This window comes from Podarcis pityusensis (genome assembly GCF_964106645.2).
Source record: "Podarcis pityusensis genome assembly, chromosome: 6".
NCBI lineage: Eukaryota > Metazoa > Chordata > Lepidosauria > Squamata > Lacertidae > Podarcis > Podarcis pityusensis.
In genome coordinates this window covers 9,316,652-9,336,531 of record NC_138030.1, presented here as the reverse complement: position 1 = coordinate 9,336,531, position 19,880 = coordinate 9,316,652, and the positions used below count along the sequence as shown (strand labels likewise).

The following is a 19,880-nucleotide window of genomic DNA, read 5'->3' as shown; positions in this document are numbered from 1 at the left end:
CTCAAGCTGTCTGCCTATAAGCTTTAGAAAATGCAAAGGATTGACCTATAGGACTTTGGAGGCAATCTTTAGAGCACTTATTTTAGAACAGCCCCATGGACTGCTCTGAAATAAGTCACCTGAGATCTGCAGTATTTGGCAGAGAATGAAAACAAGACGATCTCTCATTCCTGCAAAGTTTTGTCTGGAGTTTGCTGCAGAGCTGCTCCTGCACACTCCCCTGGAATAATAGCATAAGCACTAAAGCAGGTAAAAGAAATCCACACATAAAACTTCTTCCCATGCTAAAGGTAAAGGTAAAGGACCCCTGACAGTTAAGTCCAGTCACAAACGACTCTGGGGTTGCAGTGCTCATCTCGCTTTACTGGCCAAGAGAGCCAACATTTGTCCGCAGACAGTTTTTCCGGGTCATGTGGCCAGCATGACTAAGCTGCTTCTGGCGAAACCAGAGCAGTGCACGGAAATGCTGTTTACCTTCCCGCTGGAGTGGTATCTACTTGCACTTTGACCTGCTTTCGAACTGCTAGGTTGGGAGGAGCTGGGACCAAGCAACAGGAGCTCACCCTGTCGCGGGGATTCGAACTGCCGATCTTCCGATCGACAAGCCCTAGGCTCAGTGGTTTAGACCATAGCACTACCTGCAGTGGAGCATTTTGAAAAGTTTGGGAGCCAATGACTTATCGCCACTGGCCATGTTCCCTAGAGACTGGCTGGCTGGCAACTCACAGATCCCCTGGTTTAAATTAGGATAGGAAATGTTGCCCTCACTCTCAATTGGCTTCACGATAGAGCTATAGATGGTGTTGCTGCATGATAATGTAGCATCATCACAAAGTCAATCAGAATGAGGGCAATGCCTCCTGCCCTCACTGTAGGGCAGCATTCTCCAACCTTGGATTCCTATAAGCTGTTGGGCCCATGACTGAGTACCAATGATACAGAAATAGGACAAAATTAGCTGCTCAGCCCACCCCCTACCCATCATCCTAAGCCAGCAGAACTAATGAGACATATGGTCCAATAATGCCCAAAGACCCAAAATTCAGGAAAGCTTCTCTGGAGAAAGCTATTTTCCACTGCCACTGTTGGAGCCAATGCCTCTGAATGCCAGTCGCTGGGAATCTTAAGTTGTGTTCAGGTCCCATTGGCATCAGGTTGACCACGGAGATAACAGAGTGCTGGGCTGCTAGAAGGGCTTTTGGCCTCACCCAGCAGATCCCTTCTAGTGTTCTTAACTTAGGGGACTCCAGGGAAGGAAATAGTAGTGCCAGAGACCAAGATTCTTGGAAGCACCATAGGTGCCTCTGGTAAGACATTGAAACATGTGGTAGCAGTGAAGACGCTAAGCCAAGAGGTGTTTTAGGAAAACTTCCCATCCCAGTTCTCTGCCACCACCTTCAATTTCCCCCCAAAAGATCCAGCAGAACTTTTTGACCTAGCTTTACCATTGCCCCATTTTCAGGAGGACAGATGTGGAAAGGACAATGCTATTGCCCCATCAGCACAGAAGGAATCCAGGCTACAGCAGTTGTAGTAACTAGAAAACTGGTCCTTGGTCATCTACTGTATTTTTTGTGCTAGATAATATTTAAGGTTGAATCTCTGCTATTTTATTAGCAACCTAGCTGTGGCTGGAAACACAGACATTGGCTCAGAGTTCATTCATCCCATTGGTTTTATGAAGAAAATAAGGAGTTAGGATGATATGAGGTTCACCACTAAAATTTGCCTTCATCTACTTTACCTTCCTTTCCTTTATTTGCTTCTCCTCATACCTCTGTCATCACCAAGAAGAATTTTCCTGGGCAGACCTCAGAGACATTATATATATATATATATATATATATATATATATATATATATATAATGCTTGCAAGTTTTTATGCCGGCGCTTAGACGTGTTGAGAATACACTGGCCAACGCTGGATTTATAATAAGGCAAAAGATTACTGGGAAACATTTTTATATAAAAAAACCCAGAAGCTTTTCTTTGGGGAATTGTGAGATCAAAGTTACCTAAACAATATAAAAACTTATTTATGTATGCAACCACGACCGCAAAAATGGTATTTGCCCAAAGATGGAAGGAAGAAGAAGTCCCAGCGAGAGAAGATTGATTACAGAAATGCATGGACTATGCAGAAATGGTGATACTTACTAGAAGAATAAGAACTCAAGACAACAAAGTCTTTAATAGGGAATGGAAATCGTTTACTGAATATTTACAAACTTATTGTAAACAAATCAAGAAATTAGCAGGATTAATGTAAAAACGTGCAGTTTTTTTAAAAAAAAAATTTAGGAAACAGATGGGGGAAATATGGAAATGCAGGGGGGAAAGAGTAAATATAAGGAACCACAGAAAGAGGGGGAGGGAAGTCGAATTATGATATGTAATGTCCATTTTGTTTTTGTTTGAATTGTTTATTTGACACAAATGAAAACTATATACAGTGGTACCTCGGGTTAAGTACTTAATTAGTACCGGAGGTCTGTACTTAACCTGAAACTGTTCTTAAACTGAAGCACCACTTTAGCTAATGGGGCCGCCTGCTGCTGCTGCGCCGCCGGCACGCAATTTCTGTTCTCATCCTGAAGTAAAGTTCTTAACCCGAGGTACTATTTCTGGGTTAGTGGAGTCTGTAACCTGAAGCATATGTAACCTGAAGCGTATGTAACCCAAGGTACCACTGTATATGTGTGTGTGTGTATGTATGTATGTATGTATGTTATATATTGCAACCTCAGCTTCCTGTCTGGAGTCAAACAGGATCCTTTTCTTTTTTCTTTGGCTAATCTTCATGAAACACTTTGTATGTCAGAAATGCACCTTGTAAATGCTAAGTATTATTCATGCAGGTGACTGAGAGCCAGACTAGATGCTACGCAGGAGGGAGGACACAAAAAGGGAAGGGTCTACCACTCGATGAAGATGATAGCTACCACTGTAGATGGCTTTGAAAGGGGATTAGGCAGTGAGGGAAAGATAGGTTGTAGATACCTGTCGATTGTTTTATCTCAGGTTTTACTGCGACCTTCCTCCTCCAGTTGGTTCGTGTTTGATCTTTCGTTAACCTCCTGACTCCATGATGACCACATATAAGGTAATAATCAGAATGGATTTGTTTCTCAGGAGTAGTAAACTCTAAATTTCTTTGATTTTTTTCAGCCAGCAGTCTTACCAGACTATTTGTTTTCTGCACTCCACTGCAATATATACCAGGTCCCAAGACCAGGAACACAAGAGGATGCCTTATACTGAGGTCAGTATTGTCTGTGGTGACTGGCAGAAGTTCTGCAGGGTTTCAGGGATGAGTTCCTCCCAAACCTACCTGGAGATACCAGGGATTGAACCTGGGACCTTCTGGATTAGCTGTAGTTCCTGAGTCTCCTTCAAAGGTAGCCCTTATACATAAGGAAGCACCACTTTCCACATTAAGAACATAAGAAGAGCATGATGGATCAGGTCAGTGGTCCACCTAGTCCAGCATCCTGTTCTCTTAGCAACCAATCAGATGTCTGTGGGACCCAAACATGAGAACACTCTGCCCTACTTTGGCTTCCAGCAACTGGTTTTCAGATGAATGAATGAATGAATGAATGAATGAATGAATCTTTATTTGCATCAGCCACCGGCCATAGCAACAAAACAGCAATGCAGTATACAAAGAACAGAAATAAAAAGTCGATTATATAAAACGCACTTTAGGGTCCTGAATCAGCAGTCAAATAGTGGACCTTATTCTGATTGCCCCAGCTAAAAACCTTGCAACCTTTGCTGTCATCTGCTCCTCTTGATCTGCCAGAAGAAAGGACACTGTGGCAGTGGTTGGGCGACCCAGAATGGACAATAAGAGAAGGGTGATAATCTCATTCCTCAACTCTTTATACAGAGTGCAAGCCAGAAGGGTATGCGCCACTGATTCGGTACTGCTATCTCCACAGGGACATAAGCGTTTTTCATGTGGAATCTGTAGGAATCGTCCCTCAAGTACAGCCGAGGGCAATACATCCAATCTTGTAAGAGGTTTTCAGAAGCTTTGATGCCTCCAACTACAGAGACAGAGTATACCTACTGTGGCTAGTAGCCACTGATTGCCTTTCCGTCCATGAATTTGTCCAATTCTCTTTTAAAGTCATCCGTGTTGGTGGCCATTACTGCCTCCTGCAGAAGCCACCGTTTAACGACGCACTGCTTCGTTAGCATTACGCCATTGCTTTCCCCCATCGATGCATGAAGTCCGGGAGGCTGCATTCAAATGCAGCCACTTGTTCCTGCAAGGCAGCTGCGTAGACCCAAGGGCAAATGTACGTGCATTTCACTCAACATGATGTAATGGCTGGAGAGATGCAGCGCCATATATCAAATCACAGAAAGTGTAATGTCAGCTGAAAATTCTGAAAACATTGTCTTGTTTTAAAAGGACACACTGTCTTTTAAAGAGCTTGCTCCCTCTCCCTCTTGCTTATTCTCTCCCTCCCGCCGGTACTTAGGAGGTGATTCATAGACCACTGATCTTGGCATTGTCTGGAGATGTCACAAAATCATCCTCTCATTTCTGTTAACTGCAAGGCCGCCTTGCTGCCCGGGCTCTAGGGAGTCGCTGGAATGGAGGTTCTTGTGAACTGTTGCTTCAACCTCTGAACTCCTTGCCAGTTTTCTGTTTTGACAGAAACGTTTGCCCTCAGTGAAAGGCAAGTTTGTCCTATTCACCTTCTGAAGCTGAGCCTAGGCCCATTTCCACATATACTTTATCTGTTCCTCGTGTGTGTGTCTGCCTGTCTTCTCCTTGTGCTTTCCTCCTCAAATGACATTTAGATTGTAAGCTCCTTGCGGAGAGGAATCTGTGTACATCTCTCAGTGTGTATGTGTATCTCCTTATTTTATTCTGAAGCAAGAAGTGGGGAACCTCAGGTCCAGGGACAGAATGTTGTTGTTGTTTAGTTGTTTAGTTGTGTCCGACTCTTCATGACCCTATGGACCAGAGCACGCCAGGCCCTCCTGTCTTCCACTGCCTCCTGCAGTTTGGTCAAATTCATGTTAGTAGCTTTGAGAACACTGTCCAACCATCTCGTCCTCTGTCGTCCCCTTCTCCCTGTGCCCTCCATCTTTCCCAACATCAGGGTCTTTTCCAGGGAGTCTTCTCTTCTCATGAGATGGCCAAAGTACTGGAGCCTCAGCTTCAGGATCTGTCCTTCCAGTCAGCACTCAGGGCTGATTTCCTTCAGAATGGAGAGGTTTGATCTTCTTGCAGTCCATGGGACTCTCAAGAGTCTCCTCCAGCACCATAATTCAAAAGCATCAATTCTTCGGCAATCAGCCTTCTTTATGGTCCAGCTCTCAGGGGCAGAATACAGCCCTCCAAACCTCTCTCTCTGGTCCTTGGGACTCTCTCCTAGCTGCACCCTTCTCCAGGACATCTGACCCTCTCTCCACACCACCTCCATCACTGATTCTTCTCAACACGCATCTCAAATGCATTTTCCTGGGTGGAAGGTGTCCTTGAGCGGTGATAATGCTGCTTACTTGCCTGGCTGGAGAAAGTTGGGTGTGTGTGTAGTGAGGCTCTTAGAAACACCTGGCTTTTGCACAGCCGGGACCCCATCTGCACTGTCCCCTGAAGCAGTATCACACCACTTTCAAAAAGCCATGGCTTCTCCCAAGGAGTCCTGGGAACTGAAGTTTCTTAAGGGTGCTGAGAGCTGTTAGGAGACCTTCCCCCGTTCCCCTCGCAGAACTACAATTCCCAGAGTTCCCTTGGAAAAGGAATTGATTGCCCTTAAAGCTCCATGAGTGCAGGAGGATCTCTGAATCGTCCCTGTACTCTTGCAAATAGTTATATCAGGATGAGAAGCTGTTCTTTTTTCAGATGTACGAGAAATGCAGGGGGGGTGAGTGGGAACCAATGACTGCGGCAGGCTGCCAATAAAATGTATGAAGGCAATTTCTGCGTTTAAGGCATTTCCTCGTGGAGGCCACTTCAGTGCATTGGTTTCTTGTCACAGTCCATAGTGAGGATGACAAATCTGACTAATTCATGTTCCCCCAGTCAAACGACTTGTCAGTGTTCTCATAATAATATATAAGCCTCTGAACCAACATCAATCAGCATCTGCAGGCTTCTTTCTCAATCTTTCCACTCGGAAGGGAGGAAGTGCAGCAGAAAGCATGGAGCTGGGATCGGAGAGCCATCGAAGCAGCTGATCTTACATGCAAGGCCGGGAAAGGGAAATAAATGCATTTGTGAATGTGGAGGAGAAGATGGCATTGCAACGGCAAGGCAGTAGTCTAAGAGGGGTGTATTTTCCACATTTCCACATTTAATATACTGTGTGTATATATAGGAATATTAGGTAAAGGGACCCCTGACCATTAGGTCCAGTCATGACCGACTCTGGGGTTGCAGCGCTCATCGTGCTTTATTGGCTGAGGAAGCCGGCGTACAGCTTCCGGTTAATGTGGCCAGCATGAGTAAGCCGCTTCTGGTGAACCAGAGCAGCGCACGGAAACGCCGTTTACCTTCCCGCCGGAGCAGTACCTATTTATCTACTTGCACTTTGACGTGCTTTCAAACTGCTAGGTGGGCAGGAGCAGGGACCGAGCAACGGGAGCTCACCCTGTCGTGGGGATTCGAACTGCTGACCTTCTGATCAACAAGTCCTAGGCTCTGTGGTTTAACCCACAGCGCCACCCGCGTCCCATATATAGGAATAAGTCCCAGCTATTCTCCCATGCAATCATTAAATCAGAAGGGTAGACTTTATTCTCCAGTCCAGTAGGATGAAGTATGTGTATTTGGCCATAAAACTCAGTTCCTCACAGCTGTGAACTGCTTGGCATTGAGGGACTGATAGTCACAAATCATGATGGGGGAGGAAAAGCATTTAGTTAACTTTTATTTTATTTTATTTTTTACTAATATATATATCATGAAAATATTGGCATGTTTACAACAATTATATGTAAAACCATACAAGAGAAACCATGTAAGAACCATGAAAATCAACAGACGATTATGGAAAGGTATATTCTTAATAGCCTGCAAAAGCCTGAGGGAATAGGAAAGTTTTCAGCAGGAATTAAAAAGTTGAAACAGAAGGCAACCATTATATTTAAAGGAGAGCCTAGCTAATGCACACTATCCTAAAGACTCCAGGGACCAAAGCACAGCCATCTCTCAAAATTCACATGTTTTGGAATGTGGCAGTGTGGTCCTCCAGCCAAGTAGTTTTTACAAAACTGTATATACCGGGGCAAAGTGTACATAAAAATGTATATATTAGTGAAAATAACTACAACAGATGTATTATATTAAGGAAATTTGCTCTGCCAAAAAAATGTATATTCGGTAAAATTGCATGCAAAAGTTGTATGTTGCAAGGAATTTGTAGTAAACCCTGAATTTGCATGTGGATTTTTTATTATTAAAAAAATCACACATTGTAGAAATGGGGAGAATTTAATGAGAAACTGTAAATGACAGATTCACAGACCTCTAGTTACAAATTGTGTTCATCTGGGCTGACCCAAACCAGCTGATTGTTTTTCGTGAAGATTCTCAGCAGAACAAGAAAACCAAAACCTCCTTTTCTAAATGGTTTTTCAGCACTCCTGAACAAACATTTGTTTGTTGAAATTGCTCTCACTCTCCATCGCCTTGATTCACCCTCACTGAAGTCATTGCACAATCAAATCTGATTGACCATTTAGCACTGTGGTGCTGTCCTGTTCGCTATGTGATTCCTGATGGGGGTGTATTTCTCTCTGGGAAAGAGAAAGAAGAAGATGTCACTGAGGAGAGGAAGTGCCAAATAAGCTTCAGACAGAGGAAACAATGAACAAGGTCAAAAAAAAAAAAAAGGTAAATAGATTTGGGCACTGCTGGTCACTACAATTGGCAGATGTTCCAAATGAACTTCTGGAATGACATGTCTGGGAATAAATCATAAAAAACTTGTGGATTATATTTTGACCTTACCCTACTTAAAAGAACTCCAGCTTCTTTAGCAACTTCTTAGAGTTGCTTCACTGGATAATGGACACTCCAGGTCTGATTCTGAATCTCCATAGCATTGTCCTGGTTCTAATAAGAAGGCTGGGTCAAGTCAACCATGTTTTTCTCCCCTTAAAGATATGTGGGGTAATTTCAGGGATCCTCTGGAAGGGAAGGTGTGGCAGAGTTACTGCAACAAGTTATCTGGTGCTTTGTACCATTTTAATTAAGTTTCCTAGAACAGTGCTGGTGAGACTGGGATCCACTGGTAGATATTTGAGTGATTAATGCAGGGGTCAGCAAACTTTTTCAGCAGGGGGCCGGTCCACCATCCTTGTGGTGGGATGGTCTATATTTTGGAGAGAGAAAAAGAACCAATTCCTATGCCCCACAAATAACCCAGAGATGCATTTTAAATCAAAGCACACACTCTACTCATGTAAAAACACCAGGCAGGCTCCACAAATAACCCAGAGATACATTTAAAATAAATGGACACATTCTACTCATGTAAAAACATACTGATTCCTGGACCGTCCATGGGCCAGATTGAGAAGGCAGATTCTGCCCCCGGGCCTTAGTTTGCCTATCCATGGATTAATGTTTCCCAAAAAATTGAAAAGGGCAGGAGCAAAATGACTCCTCTGCTCCAAATTATATACATGCCCTTTTGCATGGAAGGGTTAGGAGTCCAGTTCTGGTATTCAGAACAAAGTGTTGGGCTCAGACACTTTAGTTCTATGTCTTTGCACCTGGCCCTGGTTGGTGGATCTTGGGATTCTAGCAAAAAATGAAGTAGATTGCACAAACCTGAAAGTCTGCCCACCTTATGGATCCAGATTCAAGATGGTGCCTGAGCATCAACCATCACAGGCTTCTATCAAATCTATGCATGGATTTCTAAGGGGGAAAACATTGTGGAAATGGTCAAGATAATGGGACCATTCAACTTGCTCCCTAAAAGCCTTACCCCTTACATCCAGCGCCATCTTGGATATGGATCTTCTGAAAGGTCTATGGCTCATATCATGGAGGAAAAGATAAGGATTAATCCCTATCCATTGAGTCCCCCTAGTTTTGGTCATTGTCTTCTCAAAACAGTAGCTGCTAAGAGAGTGTCACAAAAACAATGGGGTCGCTCCTCCTGCCTCATTCCGTCTTCCATATTTGAAGCACCATTTGAGATGCAAATCCACACAGAGGGCCTTCTAGAGAGCAACTTGAATGTTTCCATATTTAAGATGGTGCGTAGGAGGGGTAGTTTTTGTGGCCTAATTTGGCAGGCTGGAGGGGCAGAATACAATGTCCCCTATGCTATTTCCAACCATCCAAGCACACACACACACACACACACACACACTTCTTTTTCGTCTTTGGTGATCACTCGTAGCTGGGTAAGATTGTCTTCCATAAACACGATTTTAACAATGAGTCCGCGAGTGACTGTGGAGGCCAATTCTGGATCCACACATCCTTCCACAGAGGAGACATTGGTTTCAGGGTGGGAGTTGACCCTTCATTGGGCTGCTCATGTTGTTCGGGTGCCTGATTATCGTCTTCCAAAGCAACTACTCTTTTCCGAACTTAAAAATGGAAAGCATAATGCTGGTGGTCAACAAAAGAGGTTTAACCACACACACACACACACACACACACACACACACACTGGAATTGGCACTGAAGAGCAAGCTTACCTTTAATGATTCAAGAAGACTCCATATTATTTTTTCGAAATGCTGACTTATACATTTCCAGCATTGTCCAACTGTTAATACCTTTGGCACCAATTATCACTTCATTGCCAGAATGATAACTTTACATCCGCGCATGTACATTGTCCTAAGAATAGGATCAATGTCAGAACATTGCATAATGCATTTTGCAGGAGAGTTGTCCTAGCCCGAGTCAGTAAAACTTTCTACTAATGCGTTTTACAACGTATCCGATATTAGAGAGATGAAAAATGTGTCTGCATCCAGTAATAATTCCATTAATTATGAATAAAGCATTTACAAATGACATCCTTATTTAAAAACGGTGATGAACTCATTTGGTTTTAATGCAAAAGGCAATATGTAATTTGCAATCCCCGTCGAAAGCATTGCTTGGCGGATGGGGCCAAGGCGGTTTATGAGCATTGCACCATTAAGGGAGGAATATATCACTGGATGGCGACGTGAGGGGGGAAAGCAAATGGCAGCAAAACAAAACCAGTGATGTTTCAGGTGCAGGACAGAGATGGACTATTTAAAGATGCTGAGGGGAGTTTGAAGGCTTCAGCTTGTCCCAGTCGCTGACCTTAAAACTGGGACCAAGGCCAACAAAGCACTATCTTAAGCCCATTTTCTGAAAAACAAACTGCTTTGTTTTTATCTGCAAGTGTATTATCAGGTGGGTTACTCAGCAAAGGAATATTCCATTAAGCACTGCACATCTTTCATTCATTTCAACGGGGCTTGTGCTGGATCCCCATGGAAACTCAAATGATTTGAATGGAAACCATGAAGACGCCATCTTGGATGGAAGGTGTCCCAGTTTTCTTGTTGGTTTTGCTTTCGTAATAGAGGAGATCGGTCTGTAAACTGCTGTGATCAGCTGAAATGGAAATAACCCACTGCCTTTGTCCAGTATTTTTTTCCTAATAAAGGGACCTTAGAGGTGGTGGGATGTTTGTGTGTTATTTTTAAATGCTGCATTACTGCATTACTGGGTGTGAAGTGTTGTAGGACAGAGGGACTTACTCATGCACCACTAACACTGAATAATCCAGTTCCTATCCCAGTTCTAAATAACTAGAGATGGTCTTTTTCAACCATTCAGGGTTTTTTTTTTGGAGGGGGGTGGAGTAGTGGAGAATGAAACCCTCCTGGAAAATCATGCAGATGGAAAAGAATTTTTTGGAAAATTTCAGTAGAGGGTTATTGCTTACTGTGCTGGGCCCAGGAGTAACCCATGAAACGCAGTCCAGGACTGGTCCAGAATCTGAAGGTTCTGCTAGGAGTCAGTCCGACAAGGCCAAGGCAGGACACGAGGCAGGAAACCAGGCAAGGACAGATACAGGACCTCAGGCAGGATCTAGCATACAGCAACGTTGCTCCTGCAGCCTGGGGTGGAGTCCGACAGCCTTTTATCTTTGTTGAGGTAGTGACCTGTCCTGATCTCCGGTGACTCACCTCCCTGTTTTGCCCGAATGTGAGCACTCCTCCTGCGAGTACTCAGGTCTCTCCTTCTCTCTGCAGAGACCTTAGTCTTTGCAGCTAGGGAGACGTCAGTGGGTTACTAGACCCAGGGGCTGCCTCAGCCTCCCCAACCAAACCGGTAGTGGAGCAGCTGTAAGTGATGGCCCAGCTGGAGGCGATGAGGTAATCTGGAGCCAGGGCAGGCTCCAGCCCCTGACTCGGCTCAGCTGCTGTTTGTTGCAGGAGAACCTGTGTAGACTGGGACTCTTCAGGATCAGGCCCCAGACTTGGTTCAAGTGATGCCTGAGGCAAAGGATCCGGTGCAGACTGAGTCTGAACCCGAGTCCCAGGCCATCACACTTACATTCCTTGACCACACAAAGTGGCCAAGGTGTTTTTTTTTTCTGATCCCCCCTCCCCCCCGCTTTGAAAACTTAAATAATTCCACTCACAGTAGTAGATGGCTGGCTGCACAGCTTCCCAACAACCAGTGGTCACTTTTACCCATTGGGACTAGCAAGAAGGGGCATAGGAAGGGGTGTGTGTGGGTGCAGCCCACCCTGGGTGCCATCCCTGAGGGGGTGACAAAATGGCACTTACCGTGGGGCCTGTCCTGCAGCACGCCCAAGCCACGTGTCTCTCCTGGGAGTGATGTGGTGGCTTGGGACTCCCTTGCTACCCAAAATGGCAGTGTGGGGCTTGCGTCCAACAGGCTGACTCCGTGGGCAGGGTAGAAGGAGGGAGACCAACAGTCAGTGGAGCCGGAGCCAATAGCCAAGCAGAGCCAACTAATTCTAGTTTTATCCCCATTCTCTTCCCTGCTGAGTTCTACAAGGGCAACCCTGAGACTAAGGAGGAGGAAGATGCTGACAACCCCTGGGTTGGCTGAATATAAGAAGGCAGGCTGATAGGGCTTGTTCAGCTGCAGGTCAGCACAGATACTCAGAGACGAGTTAATTCTTTATTCAAAGAAACAGAATACAAACAGCAGAACCTACCAGCAAGACTGGCTCCCAGTAAAGCAGTTGCCAGAACTGATGATCTGTGCCTCCCACGTCCCTCTACATCTCCTCCTCATCCAGGTGTTTTCCAAGCAGCTTTAAATTCCATCGAGGAGGGGGCCCCTGTGCTCTTTGTTCTGCTACATGCAAGGTCCTCCATCCCTTTGGAGACAAGGGAGGAGAATAGTTTGATGCAGTAGGACCGGATGGCTCCTGTGACTTTGCTGCAAGCTCTGTCCTCTCCTCCTCCTTAGCTGCCTGTTCTGCATCTGCAGTGCTTTCTGCCTCTTCTTCATCTCTCTCACTTAAGCCTGTTGCTTGTCCAGCATCCAACCATTCTGCCCCGCCTTCATCCTCTGCCCTGTTTTCAGTGTCCCACCGCCAATCCCCTGGCTCTCGTCCTTCCTCCTCTGAGGCTTCCCTTCCCACCACTCATCATCATCTAGCCAGTCCCTGACACAGGCAGACTTGGGTTAGTTGAGGGTAGACTGAGGTGGAATGCCTTGGGAGTGCTGTCATATGACACTGAATTGCATCTTTCCCAGTACATTCCAATAAGTGTTGATGGTACAAGACTCCAATACTGGTTGCACTCCCCAGTGAAAACTACCAACTCCCTTTTGAAAATCCTGAGAAATTTATTTTTCCGTCCTGAAGAAAGTAGCAGAAAGTCAATCTGATGATTTGCAGGAAGGGGAGAATATTTTGAGGAAACTAGGACAGGAATTTTTGACCAGCTTTATAAATAACAGTGTGAATACATAAAGAAGTCATTTGTGATAAACAAAAGAAACTCACAGCTTCCACCTGAATGGAAATTGCCCATCAGAGGCTTATTAGCCTGATGTTCTGTTAAGATGGTTCACCTTGTAATTTCTGTTAATCGTTACTAATTTGCAGATCATTCCCCAATTAATTGGCTGCAAGCAGTACAACATTGTCAGGGTACTCAGTATGCCATAAAATTAATTATGGGCAAAATGGCAAAATTGTAGAGATAGATACCTAAGAGTGGCAAACAGGGAATGTATGTTGATTGGATAGTTGCTTACTATCAAGTGCTACAAAACATCCTCTCTGAAGCTTGTCTCAGCAATAAGCACTCAGTTATGTGTTCCGTGATAATCCCACCCTTTTAAAAAACAAAACAAAACAAAACAAACAAACCCAAAAACCTGTTCTGAAATCTTCCAAAGATCTTCTAGAAATTTCTCCCAAAGAAATGAGATCATAGCAATTTAGTACATTGGCCTTCAACTGATGGATTATTGTTATACAATCAAGTTATTTATCGGTGGCAATCTAAGCCAAGATATCTGCAGAGGCAGATTTAGGGCAGTGCGACCAGTTCCGTCACACTGGGCATTGAGCCTAAGGGGAGCCGCAGGGTGCTGCAGCTATGACATACTGAATTGAGCAGAATGGAAGGTGAGAGGCAGGAGGGGTGCCAAATTTTGGCCTCCCAGAGGGCACTGCTGAAGTCTGAAAGACCCAAGTCCACCCCTGATATCTGATTGAAGATATATTCAGGGAGACAAGTGGACTAGAAGAAGCAAAAGGAAAGTGAACCTCATAAACTAGACCTAAATTAAGAGACCAGTGGGGATCTCCATTGCTTTGTGGAAACAGCTCTCTCTCTCTCTCTCTCAAAAGCCCTAAAATGATGCTGCAACCAGGGCATTCCAAGATGAAGAAAATGGGGAGACTTTGGTTGGAGGGGAAAATTGGTTCGGTTTTCATTTGAAAAACCGAATCTGCTCACTTCACTGCTACATGTGAGCAGACCGCCATCTTTCTCCACCCCTTGAGAAGTTCAGAGAAATGGTCTTCCCAACTTCACCACCAACTTCATTGCCCATTGACCAACTTCATTGGTTTCACATCTCATCTGTGATGTTAGATCTGTGGTGGCCTATTGAAACAGCTAATGACGGCTGGAGTCATCAAGTGAGAGGCATCCATGTGGGAATCTGGCCCAAGTATTGAGTTAACAGATTCTGAGAAGTCAAGTGATGATCATGAATGTGTGAACTGGACAACCCAATTCATCTTGGCTACAAATCCGTATCCAGAACCAGAATTTTCCTCCTCCACCACCACCACATTATTATTTGCAGATATTCTGTGCCTCAGTGTATCCTCTAAACAGTTATTTCCCCCCAATGTTTCCATATATTAGGCTCAAATTACTTTCATGCTTCTCACTCTGGTTTGAAAATTTAAGCCTGCAGATTCACTTGACGATCACACTAACCACTGAAAATCAATGTCCGCTGATTTGTTTTTAAAACAACAACAGGAAATGCAGCAAATAAATAAATAAAAATTGTAGGGATTATTTCCGGTTTGGCTGAAAGAATGTTTGCAAAAAGTCTTGTGTCTGCTTCAAAGCTGAAAGCAGGTAGGTGCTTGTGCAATTCTGAAGTCCTCTTTCACATGAAATGTCTTTGAAATGCCAGATATCCCCATAAATGGGGATCAACCTTGCTCCATGGCCCTTGCTGACACAGGATTTATTCATCAAGGTTTTTAGCAACTTACTGAAGCACCTGTGTGGCAGCCGTTTCAAGGGGGTTGTAAAAATTCTATTTCCTCCCACTATCCAAAGTGAAGCATAAACCATCCATTTGAAAAGTGGAGTATAACCATTTACATTTTAATCTCGCAGAAAACGATTTAGTTTCTGACAAACTGAGTTTTCTTGGGTGTATGTTATGGAAGGAAAGGATAGGGGGGAAGGGAAGGGGGGGCACACTGGATTGTGAAAGAAGAAGAAATTTATGGGAATAGATTGGAAAGCAGGTTGTTCCATGAAAAGAAAATGAGAAGTGAGACTTTGAACATGACATCATATATTTGGTGTTTAGAGATACAGGAGAAAGTTTGCATTTGTCAATAAGAGAGTAGCTGGGGGATGAACCAGCCTGTTTCAGTTATTGGTCATGAGTCCATTCCATCTCATATTTTGCAGATTTTTTAAAAAAGGGGGAAAATGCATCAGAAAATTACCACATTTTTCCATGTATAAGACGCCCCCATGTATAAGATGACCCCCCCTTTTTTAACCCCAAATTAAGAAATTAAGTTGTTTAGCTTTGGGGAGGGAAGGTCACTTCCACCAATCACTCATCCACCTGCCCGCCACTGCCAATCACTTGCCACAGCCACTGCCAATCGCACACCTCACTGCAGCCGCCAATTGTCTGCCCGCTCACCGCCACCAACAGCCCACCTGCCCACTTGCTGCAGCCACCAATCGCCTGCCTGCCTCGCCACAGCCGCCAATCGCCTGCCCAATTGCCGCAGCCAATCGCCAGCAGGCCTTGCCGCAGCCACCAATCACCCACCCAAGCGCTGCTGCCAATCTCCTGCTTGCTGCTGCCATTAATTACACGTCCCCCCCCTTCTGCATTCACTATCTGTGTATAAGACGACACCCAATTTTTGCCTCTCTCTTTTTTTTGTTAGCAAAAAGCTTTGTCTTATACACGGAAAAATACGGTAATGTACAAATACATTGAAATTGTTCGTTTGCATGGGGTATTATTTTCAGACTTGGCATATGAGAAGGATCGGTTTGTGTGTTCACATTGTAGCTCTTTCGTTTCCAGTTGAAAGGTCTGTACCAGCTCCTTGGAACAGCCTGCTGCAAGCTATGAATTATGCATGGAAACGAGAGAGAAAAAAGGGGAAGAAAAAGGAAGGAAGGAAGAATCCCAGCCCTATACACAGAGGGAATATGCAAAGTGCAAAGCAATCACGTCTTTGGTGTACTATGATATTTGCTTTGTGATCTTATGCAACACTACACAATAGCCAAACAACCCAGTGCTCAGTCACAGGCAGTTAAACCTCTTTAATCCCACACAGTGCTATAAAAAATCCTTGCAAAATATATGACCCACCAACAAAAGGAAAACACTGGAAATTTTCATATCCAACCCCCATGAAAGAGAGTGTGTATATGTATATAATTTCCTTTACTTTGTAGATAGCTGTGTAAAGACTCTTAAGGGCCGTATTATCAAACACCCTAAAGGCTGCTCTCTCTCTCTCTCTCTCTCTCTCTCTCTCTCTCTCTCTCTCTCTCTCTCTCTCATCTTCCCTATTCTTTTTCTCTCTCATACTCCAGTCATCTATTCATATTGAGCATGCTCAAGACCTGCTGGTGTTAATAGACAGTACAATAGGTTGCCTGGGGTGGCAGATTCCCAGGGCATCAGGGTGTCCAATATGCAGGCTGCATTGAATGTGTGGGGCATCTGAGGTTTGCAGAGACTGGGAAGATTCTTACTGGGAATGCAGTGCAGGGAGGGAAAGTTTACCTTTTCACTCCTGAGTATATAACACCGGTCTTGAAAGACCTACACTGGCTCCCAGTATGTTTCCGAGCACAATTCTGTGGGAGTCATACGGCTGGCTCCGACACAATTCAAAGTGTTGGTGCTGACCATTAAAGCCCTAAATGGCCTCAGTCCAGTATACCTGAAGGAGCGTCTCCACCTCCAACGTTCTGCCCGGACACTGAGGTCCAGCTCCGAGGGCCTTCTGGAGGTTCCCTCGCTGTGAGAAGCCAAGTTACAGGGAACCAGGCAGAGGGCCTTCTCAGTAGTGGCACCCACCTTGTGGAACGCCCTCCCATCAGATGTCAAAGAGAAAAATAACTACCAAACTTTTAGAAGACATCTGAAGGCAGCCCTGTTTAGGGAAGCTTTTAATGTTTAATAGGTTATTGTATTTTAGTGTTTTGTTGGAAGCCACCCAGAGTGGCTGGGGAAATCCAGCCAGATGGGCGGGGCAAAAATAAATTATTATTATTATTATTATTATTATTATTATTATTATTATTATTACTGAGTCATGGTACCAGAAAGCCTACCTTACCACCATGTGCCACATTGAAGATAGTTGCCCACTGGCAACAAACTGAACTCCCCTGCCCCAAGAAATCTAGCCACATTGGAGGGTGAGGATCTGTCCATTTCAGTCTCTCATTTTTTCCAATCTTACACTTCTCCACATTGTTACACCAGTTAGCGATATATTTTGTAAGAGTCCTTGTGAAATTTCATCAGCATTGTGGTGTGAAACAATTCTAATGCATGCATATCCATGTGCATTTTTGTCCAATATGTCCATTTTTGCAAAACAATCTCATCCAATATAATGGAAGGTGTGGGAAGTGTTCTGTATGGTTCAACAGATGTTGCACAGTGCAGTGGTTAAACAACTCTAGCACTGAGCAAAGAGTTGCTATGGCAAGACTTCATCTGGGAACATTGTTGAGCTCTCTACCCTTCATGCAGTTGCCCTTCATGCAGTTCCAAGGTCCAGTCCCCAAGACCTCTAGCTTAAAGGTTCTCTGGTGGGAGAAATGGAGCCCTGTTGCAGGCTCCTCACAGGCATCTGGTTGGTCACTGTGAGAACAGGAAGCTGGACTAAGATGGACCCCTGGCCTGATTCAGCAGGTGCTTCTTATGTTCTCATATCCCGCCTGATCCCTAAGGTATTTTGGGGACGCCACTGTTGATTAAGGAGATGGAGCCATGCTATTCTAGGCTGCATCAACAGAAGTCTAGTGTCCAGATCAAGGGAAGTAATAGTCCCACTCTATTCTGCCTTGGTTGGACCACACCTGGAGTACTGTGTTCAATTCTGGATACTGGAACATGTGCAGAGGAGGGAAAACTAGATGATCAAGGGTCTGGAAACCAAGCCTTATGAGCAATGGTTGAAGGAGCTGGGTATGTTTAGCCTGGAAAAGAGGAGACTGGGAGGAGATATGATAGACATCTTCAAATATCTCAAGGGCTGTCTCATTGAAGAGGGAGCGAGCTTGTTTCCTTCTGCTCTGTTCAGGAGTTACAAGAAGGGAGATTTCAACCGAACATCAGGGAGACACTAAGAGCTGTTTGACAAAGGAACAGTCTCCCTTGGGAGGTTGTGGACTCTTCTCCCTTGGAGATTTTTAAGCAGAGGTTGGATGGCCATCTGTCATGGATGCTTTAAGTTGAGATTCCTGCATTGCAGGGGGTTGGTCAAGATGACCCGTGGGGTCAATTCCAACTCTACAATTCTATGATTCTGTCATTCTCCAGCTCATAAAATTAGAATTCATGGGCAGCCAATGAAATTGCCTGTTGGGACTTCCGGGTTAGCGCCTCCGGCAATGGCGGATTTCCTCTGATCGGGAGGAATCCGCTTCGTGGAAATTAGGGTCTGGACCGCCACGGCGAGGCGGAGACCCACCAAAAACCACAGGCGGGAGAAGCCTGTGGATGTGGGATTCGGCTGGCACCTTTTGCGCCTCCCCTACTCACGGGGAAACCTGGTTTCAGGGATCCGGAGCGACGTGGGGTGAGCGGCGCGGTGCTTCGAATCGACTGCTCTTTTCACGAAGTGAAGCCGCATTGCTGTTGCCGGAGAGCGCTGACTTTTTCCTGTGGACAATTGGACTTTAAACAACTACCCGTGAGTAGAACGGAAAATTGGACTATGAAACATCTTAATTTGGCACCGAAGTGGGAAGGTTCTAAACAGGAAGTCTGCCTTCTGCTTTTGTAAATAGATTGAAGCAAAGACATTGCAAGCTAAAGTCTGGAAAGTCTTTTGTAAAGGACTAAATTTCCATCGGCTAAAACTACTAAACCCCCCTTGGAAGCAGGAGAGGGGGGGGGATTTTAGATTCTTTAAGCCTGCAGGAGAGAGAGCAAAGAAAGATAAATTTCCACCGTCTTGAACCTGGGAACGGGGTGCCAGAGACAGACGTTTTGGGGAAGTCCATTGACTGTGAATAAAACGTTTCTTGACAGATAGTTAAAAAAGAGAGACATATTGATTCCAATGTTTCCTTTTGCATTTAAAAGGAACAAAATATTTGAAAAACGAAAGTAATTTTGTTGCTGGATCCGCTTTCAAAAAGACGGATACAAACAGAAATTGTTTCCTCTAGAGGGAGATTGTGAAACTGTTGCTGGAGTCGATCTGGGGAATTCTACAGCTGTAGAGATTAAAGATCGTGAGAACCAGACATTGACCTTGAACAAGAATGTGCCCAGAAGAAGCCTTAGTGCTTGCTTTTTGCAAGACAAGCGCTTTACTGGAACAGCTACATGAGAAGATGGATTTGATGACTGTTGCAGTTAATAATTTTGGACAAACAGTGAATACCTATATAGAAACTCAGGAACCGACCCAGGAATCTGTTTTGACAGGGCAAGTTGTGCAGAAGACAAAGGAGGAGGTTGTTGTTGAACCTCAAGTAATACAAATGGAGAGAGCTGCGGCCTTGCAGGAACATAAGCTCTTGTTCTTGATGACTGAATCTGGAGAAAGTCAGATTTGGAGAGATGGAGTATCATTTGGTTTGGAGATGGGAAGTTGGATAGATCCCCCTAAGCAGGGATGTTTTGGCTTCTGGGATCTGGTTTTGGGCCAGGGGGAGTCTGGAGTTGTGGGGGCCCTTAACTTTGGAGGGACTTTGAAACATGCCTTCAAATACCTTTTGGATCTCAGTGCTGACTATGGAGAATGGGCTGACTTGTCGAGAAGGGATAAAGACATTGTTAGGTTGGAGTCTCCCCGAGATCTACTCCTCAGTGATAAAGGAAGGAAATTAAGAATAAGATCAGCAGAAGACAAAGTAAAGTGCAGGTATAAACATGAAGAAGATCTGCAGAAGGGACATGGAAAAGAGTTAAGAGCCT

General features: G+C 44.6%; 1 long non-coding RNA gene across 1 annotated transcript in view; it reads left to right on the top strand.

Annotated features, from left to right (window-relative positions):
• The window catches only part of LOC308480314, a 97,737-nt gene extending 89,806 nt beyond the window's left edge, over nucleotides 1–7,931 (top strand). The window contains exons 2-3 of the long non-coding RNA XR_013988028.1: nucleotides 3,170–3,263; nucleotides 7,608–7,931. This is a non-coding gene — a long non-coding RNA (uncharacterized lncRNA). The remainder of the gene's footprint in view (nucleotides 1–3,169; nucleotides 3,264–7,607) is intronic.
• Nucleotides 7,932–19,880: the final 11,949 nt, after the last annotated feature.